The sequence below is a fragment of the Etheostoma spectabile genome, unplaced genomic scaffold, assembly GCF_008692095.1.
Source record: "Etheostoma spectabile isolate EspeVRDwgs_2016 unplaced genomic scaffold, UIUC_Espe_1.0 scaffold00013236, whole genome shotgun sequence".
NCBI lineage: Eukaryota > Metazoa > Chordata > Actinopteri > Perciformes > Percidae > Etheostoma > Etheostoma spectabile.
This window is the reverse complement of record NW_022603982.1, coordinates 1-7,609: the sequence shown is the minus strand read 5'-3', so window position 1 is coordinate 7,609 and position 7,609 is coordinate 1. Positions and strand designations below refer to the sequence as shown.

General features: G+C 48.3%; 1 long non-coding RNA gene across 1 annotated transcript; it reads left to right on the top strand.

Annotated features, from left to right (window-relative positions):
* The first annotated feature begins 2,087 nt into the window (after nucleotides 1–2,087).
* On the top strand, nucleotides 2,088–7,547 carry LOC116679438 (uncharacterized). Its single transcript, XR_004329501.1, has 3 exons — nucleotides 2,088–2,159; nucleotides 3,996–4,067; nucleotides 7,471–7,547. It is a non-coding gene; the product is annotated as an uncharacterized LOC116679438 (long non-coding RNA).
* Nucleotides 7,548–7,609: the final 62 nt, after the last annotated feature.

Below are 7,609 nucleotides of genomic sequence, written 5' to 3'. Positions count from 1 at the left end.
GCAGGACGCCTGACGTTGCTCCAACATCTTACATGACCTAATGAACCTAATCAGTACGCAGAATTTACAGCATGACATTACGATAATTAACTTTTCCCGAAAAAACCCCTGGAGCCCCAAACGGACTGAATCAAAAACCTATTATCCAGCTCTCTTCCAATCACAACACTCCAAATTCCATCAATAGTAGTTTGGCAGACAGCGTGTTGCAGCAATTGTTGTTACAAATCATCCTCTGGACACACACACACGTATTCACACACACAGGCCCAGGCTGAAGCAATTTCAATTTAATGGTATTTTCACAATGTGGGAGCTTCATTCCACACTGTGTGTGTGTGTGTGTGTGTGTGTGTGTGTGTGTGTGTGTGTGTGTGTGTGCAGCAGCCACCTGCATCCCAGAGATGGATGAGAGGACCTAATTGAAGCCATGTGTAGACTCGGAGAATGCTCTAGTCTCTGCCGGTGATGAAGGAAAAGAGCAAGGCACAGTTGAATGTTTACCGTAATACACTTAAAAGAGGAACAAAGGATTAAGCCAAGCATGTAGCGCTGGCCTTTCCGTTATAGAGCTAACAATGAGCTATCATTCCCAGTATACTCCTGACATTCCCATTTATATTCCCATATATATCTGTATTAGCAGTCTAGAGCTGACTATTCCCAGTTTAGAGTTGTAATTTCCAGTCTAGATGTGTCAATTCCCAGTTAGTATTAGCAGTCTAGAGCTAAAACATTCCCAGTTTGGAGTGGGTATTCCCAGTCTAGAACTGACATTTCAAGTCTAGAGCTAAAACATTCCCAGTTTGGAGTGGGTATTCCCAGTCTAGAGCTGGCATTATAGAGTATAGAGCTAAAACATTCCCAGTTTGGAGTGGGTATTCCCAGTCGTTTAAATATGTAGAAATGTAAATCAGAACATTATGGATGTTACAGGGCTATTTGGTTTCTGTCGGTTTCTACCGCATTGCATTGTGGGATACGTATGCCGGCGTAGTCCAGTATTGCATACTGTGGTATCTGACCCGAAATAGTGTGCAATTCACATACTAATGTAGCTCAGCGTACGCTCTTTCAGGAAGACGTTATTTAATCAATGCTCTCTTCCTAAATGGATTCAGCTGCTGGAGGCGGTCACCTTCCTGCTTAACCAATCAGAATCATGCACAAATTGCAAGGGCCAATCACAGAGTCACAACCCTTAACCAAAGGTTAACGTTCTCAATTTAGATGCAACATACACTGATGCAGATCAGGTATTTGCTGTGTGGTGTGTTGTGGTGTGTTGTGTGGTGTGTTTGTGTGTGTGTGTGTGTGTGTGTGTGTGTGTGTGTGTGTGTCTGTCTGTCTGTCTGTCTGTCTGTCTGTCTGTGTGCGTGTGCATGTGTGTCTGTGTGTCTCTCCGTCCGTGTGCGTGTGTGTGCGTCCGGTGTGTCTGTGTGTCTAACCGTCCATGTGTGTATGTGTGTGTGTGTGTGTCAGTGTGTCTCTCCGTCTGTGTGTGGTGTGTGCGTGTGTGTGTCAGTGTGTCTCTCGTCTGTGTGTGTGTGTGTGCGTGTGTGTGTGTGTGTGTGTGTCAGTGTGTCTCTCCGTCTGTGTGTGTGTGTGCGTGTGTGTGTCAGTGTGTCTCTCCGTCTGTGTGTGGTGTGTGTGCGTGTGCATGTGTGTCTGTGTGTCTCTCCGTCCGTGTGCGTTGCATGTGCATGTGTGTCTGTGTCTCTCCGTCTGTGTGTGTGTGCGTGCGTGTGTGCGTGTGTGTGCGTCCGTGTATGTCTGTGTGTCTAACCGTCTGTGTGTGTGTGTGTGTGTGTGTGGGGTGCGTGTGTCTGTTTGTGTGTGTGTGTGCGTGTGTCTGTGTGTCTCTCCGTCCGTGTGTGTGTGTGTTTGTGTGTCTGTGTGTCTCTCCGTCCGTGTGTGTGTGTGTGTTTGTGTGTCTGTGTGTCTCTCCGTCCGTGTGGTGTGTGTGTGTGTGTGTGTTTGAGAGATCTCTCTGACTGCTGATGTCGTATCGTCTGCGTCACATTAACATTCACAACTTATTATTCCCAAGTTGCTTCCCAGTCTTTTATCTTTCTCTCTCTTCCTGTCAGGGATTTGAACTACAACAACCTGGCTGAGTTCCCCACGTCCGTCCGGTCCCTCGCTCACCTGAAGGAACTGTGAGTACTTGAATTTGTGCGTTTTTGACTCAAAACGACAACATTAATGCATTTAGATGAGACCAGCTCATGTTCAACAATCAGCATACAAAGCTCTTTCTTTGTTATCTCCTTGTTTCACATTCAATTCAATTCAATTTTATTTATAGTATCAATTCATAACAAGAGTTATCTGGAGACCCTTTACAGATAGAGCAGGTCTAGACCACACTCCAGAATTTACAAGGACCCAACAGGTCTAGTAGTTTCCTCCAGAGCAAGCAACAGGGCCACAGTGGAGAGGAAAAACTTCCTTTTAGGCAGAAACCTGGGACAGACCCAGACCCAGACCCAGACCCAGACCCGGGCACAGCAGGACGTAGCAGGACACAGCAGGACACAGCAGGACGTAGCAGGACGTAGCAGGATGTAGCAGGACGCAGCAGGATGTAGCAGGACACAGCAGGATGTAGCAGGACGTAGCAGGACGTAGCAGGATGTAGCAGGACGTAGCAGGACATAGCAGGACACAGCAGGATGTAGCAGGACACAGCAGGATGTAGCAGGACACTGCAGGATGTAGCAGGACAGCTGCAGGATGTAGCAGGGCACAGCAGGACACAGCAGGATGTAGCAGGACACAGCAGGATGTAGCAAGGCACAGCAGGATGTAGCAGGACGTAGCAGGATGTAGCAGGACACAGCAGGATGTAGCAGGGCAGAGCAAGACGTAGCAGGACGTGGCAGGACATAGCAGGACACAGCAGGATGTAGCAGGGCACAGCAGGATGTAGCAGGACACAGCAGGATGTAGCAGGATGTAGCAGGATGTAGCAGGACACAGCAGGATGTAGCAGGGCGTAGCAGGATGTAGCAGGACACAGCATGATGTAGCAGGACGTAGCAGGATGTAGCAGGATACAGCAGGATGTAGCAGGGCACAGCAGGACGTAGCAGGACGTAGCAGGACGTAGCAGGATGTAGTAGTCACAGCAGGACGTAGCAGGACGTAGCAGGATGTAGCAGGATCTAGCAGGGCACAGCAGGACGTAGCAGGACACAGCAGGATGTAGCAGGGCACAGCAGGACGTAGCAGGGCACAGCAGAACGTAGCAGGACACAGCAGGATGTAGCAGGACACAGCAGGATGTAGCAGGACACAGCAGGATGTAGCAGGACGTAGCAGGATGTAGCAGGACGTAGCAGGATGTAGCAGGACAGAGCAGGATGTAGCAGGGCACAGCAGGATGTAGCAGGACGTAGCAGGACGTAGCAGGATGTAGCAGGACACAGCAGGATGTAGCAGGGCACAGCAGGATGTAGCAGGACAGAGCAGGATGTAGCAGGATGTAGCAGGACGTAGCAGGACGTAGCAGGACGTAGCAGAACGCAGCAGGATGTAGCAGGACACAGCAGGATGTAGCAGGGCACAGCAGGACGTAGCAGGACGTAGCAGGACGTAGCAGGACGTAGCAGGACGTGTAGCGGAACCATGGCGACAGCTGCAAACAGTCCTGAACATAGATCCTAAATAATGGGCGTAGCCGTCACCATGCCATTTTGAAGCCTTGAGTTTGGGAATTTGGCCGTCGCCATCTTGTTTTTTTTGCACCCCGACATGTCGATTTTTTGGCTGAACCAGTGTTGTTTATAGTTGCAATATATATATATATATATGTATATATATATATATATATATATATGTATATATACACACACACACATGGGAAAAGTAACAACATTTACTGTGAATCAATCGTGATTTTGAATCGTATTTTGAATCGTACTCCCCTACTAATGAGGGATCAGGCATGAAGGAAGGAGGAAAACTAATTTCTAGTTCTGTTTCCTGTTTAGTGGTTTCCATAGCAACAACATCAAGTCCATCCCGGAGCACGCCTTCACGGGGAACCCCTCCCTCATCACCATGTGGGTACCCCTGACTCATATGTCGTATACAGTTGGATAAGGAGAGGATTCCACATCATTGTTAAAGAGACTGCCTGTGATTATGACTTTTTATTTAGAGCTTTTAATTCATGCTCTTTTCATATTTTGGGAAAACTTCAATCAATCAATCAATCAAACTTTATTTCTAGAGCCAGGGAATAAAAATGTGTTTTAAGTCGCGATTTAAAAACCGGAAGGCCGGGGGCCAGTCTGACATGTAGAGGCAGCTCATTCCCACAGTCTCGGGGCCAGTCTGACATGTAGAGGCAGCTCATTCCACAGTCTCGGGGCCAGTCTGACATGTAGAGGCAGCTCATCTACAGTCCGGGGCCATCTGACATGTAGAGGCAGCTCATTCCACAGTCGCTGGCCAGTTTGACATGTAGAGGCAACTCATTCCACAGTCTCGGGGCCAGTTTGACATGTAAGGCAACTCATTCCACAGTCTCGGGGCCAGTCTGACATGTAGAGGCAACTCATTCCACAGTCTCGGGGCCAGTCTGACATGTAGAGGCAGCTCATTCCCCAGTCTCGGCCAGTCTGACATGTAGAGCAGCTCATTCCCCAGTCTCTCGGGGCCAGTCTGACATGTAGAGGCAGCTCATTCCACAGTCTCGGGGCCAGTTTGACATGTAGAGGCAACTCATTCCACAGTCTCGGGGCCAGTCTGACATGTAGAGGCAGCTCATTCCACAGTCTCGGGCCATTTTGACATGTAGAGGCAGCTCATTCCACAGTCTCGGGGCCAGTCTGACATGTATAGGCAGCTCATTCCACAGTCTCGGGGCCAGTTTGACATGTAGAGGCAACTCATTCCACAGTCTCGGGGCCAGTCTGACATGTAGAGGCAGCTCATTCCACAGTCTCGGGCCATTTGACATGTAGAGGCAACTCATTCCACAGTCTCGGGCCAGTCTGACATGTAGAGGCAACTCATTCCACAGTCTCGGGGCCAGTTTGACATGTAGAGGCAGCTCATTCCACAGTCTCGGGGCCAGTTTGACATGTAGAGGCAACTCATTCCACAGTCTCGGGGCCAGTTTGACATGTAGAGGCAACTCATTCCACAGTCTCAGGGCCAGTCTGACATGTAGAGGCAACTCATTCCACAGTCTCGGGGCCAGTTTGACATGAAGAGGCAACTCATTCCCCAGTCTCGGGGCCAGTCTGACATGTAGAGGCAGCTCATTCCACAGTCTCGGGGCCAGTTTGACATGTAGAGGCAGCTCATTCCACAGTCTCGGGGCCAGTCTGACATGTAGAGGCAGCTCATTCCACAGTCTCGGGGCCAGTTTGACATGTAGAGGCAACTCATTCCACAGTCTCGGGGCCAGTCTGACATGTAGAGGCAGCTCATTCCACAGTCTCGGGGCCAGTTTGACATGTAGAGGCAACTCATTCCACAGTCTCGGGGCCAGTCTGACATGTAGAGGCAACTCATTCCACAGTCTCGGGGCCAGTTTGACATGTAGAGGCAACTCATTCCACAGTCTCGGGGCCAGTCTGACATGTAGAGGCAGCTCATTCCACAGTCTCGGGGCCAGTTTGACATGTAGAGGCAACTCATTCCACAGTCTCGGGGCCAGTCTGACATGTAGAGGCAACTCATTCCACAGTCTCGGGGCCAGTTTGACATGTAGAGGCAGCTCATTCCACAGTCTCGGGGCCAGTCTGACATGTAGAGGCAACTCATTCCACAGTCTCGGGGCCAGTTTGACATGTAGAGGCAGCTCATTTCACAGTCTCGGGGCCAGTCTGACATGTAGAGGCAGCTCATTCCACAGTCTCGGGGCCAGTCTGACATTTAGAGGCAGCTCATTCCAAAGTCTCGGGGCTGCGGCTGAGAAAGCCCGATCCCCTCTGCTCTTCAGCCGTGTTTTAGGGGCAACAAGAAGAGACTGCTTTGCAGACCTTAAAGATCTTGACGGAGCACGTGGCTTCAACAGCTCAGTTATGTAGACGGGAGCTAGTTCATGGAGGGCTTTAAAAACAACCAATAAAATCTTAAAATCAATCCTAAAATGTATATTTTTCCTTCTTTGTTTTCATTGATCAGGGGTCCGAGCCCGAGGGGGCTGGGAGCCCGTGTGTGAAAGCCAATGGGAAAACATTGGCACATCTCAGCGAAATGAGTCGACACCAATCTTGTTTGGTCTTGAGACTCCAAATTTGGTGAAGGTCGGCCCTTAGGGGGGCACTATAGGCCAGGTAGACCCGATTTTGCCTTTAGATTAGATTAGATTAGATGATACTTTATTCATCCCACAGCGGGGAAATTCCCTTGTTACAGCAGCATTTTCTACAATAAAAGCGAAAAACAAACAAACCAGTAAACACACACGAAAAACAGGCAAACAGACAATGAGCAGAAGGTAGACTGCTCAGTTATGTAGACGGGAGCTAGTCCATGGAGGGCTTTAAAAACAAACAATAAAATCTTAAAATCAACCCTAAAAGGCAACTGGGAGCCAGTGGAGAGAGGCAGGGACCGGGGCGATGTGATCTCGCCTACGAGTCCCGGTGAGGAGACGAGCGGCAGCGTTTTGAACCAGCTGTAGTCGGACAGAGGACTCTGGAGAGCTGTTGTTGTTGTTGTTGGCGGCCCATACCCTGGTAGGGGTGACGGGCAGTAAGTAAGTAGTCGAGAGAGGGAGGCCTGGCTAACTCCTACATACAGAGCATTACAATAGTCAATAGTTGTAATAAAAGCATGTATGACCCTCTCAAAGTCTGTGAAGGATAAAAAGGCCTTAAGCTTGGTAAGGAGCCTCAGTTGAAAGAAACTTGCTTTCACAACAGCTTCCCCCTACATAAGAAAAGCTGATAATAAAGCTGTGATGCTCCGACAATGCAAGGGCGTAAATCTGGGTTCAACCAGGCGGTTGACATCTTACCTCAATGTTAAGTGTTGCGCGGAGGGTGTGACTTTATATTCAAGTCCATTTAAAATGCATTTGCAAAAATTTCATGAGTTTTAAAATGGGATATTTTCCCAGATTAAACCTGTTGGTGTGTAAAACTGGACACAGAGTCTGATAAATCTGGAACAAAACACACAACTTTGACTTTATTGTCATTCAGCTGCACATTCACATGTAGAGTTGAGCGAGATTTCAATGCAGGCTCCGAAAAAAGAAAAGACACAGAAGAGGAGTAAAAAGAGAAACGGCATAAATATAAGTACGTCCAATATAAAGTATCTGCAATATAAAAATAAAAAATCCATTATTATAAGACAAATATGTGACAAGTGCAAATATCAACCGCAGCCGGATGTATTGGAGTGTAATGAATAATATAAATGAACTTCTGTTAATAGGTAATGAGAGTGTTGCCGTGTGTTGTTGTGCATTGAAGCCGTTTGTGTGTTTGTGTTTTCTAGATTTTTCTACGACAACCCGATCCAGTCTGTTGGCCGGTCCGCCTTCCAGAACCTCCCGGAGCTACGAACTCTGTGAAAACCTGCAGCCTCTATCTATCTATCCATCCATCCATCCATCTATCTATCTATCTATCTATCT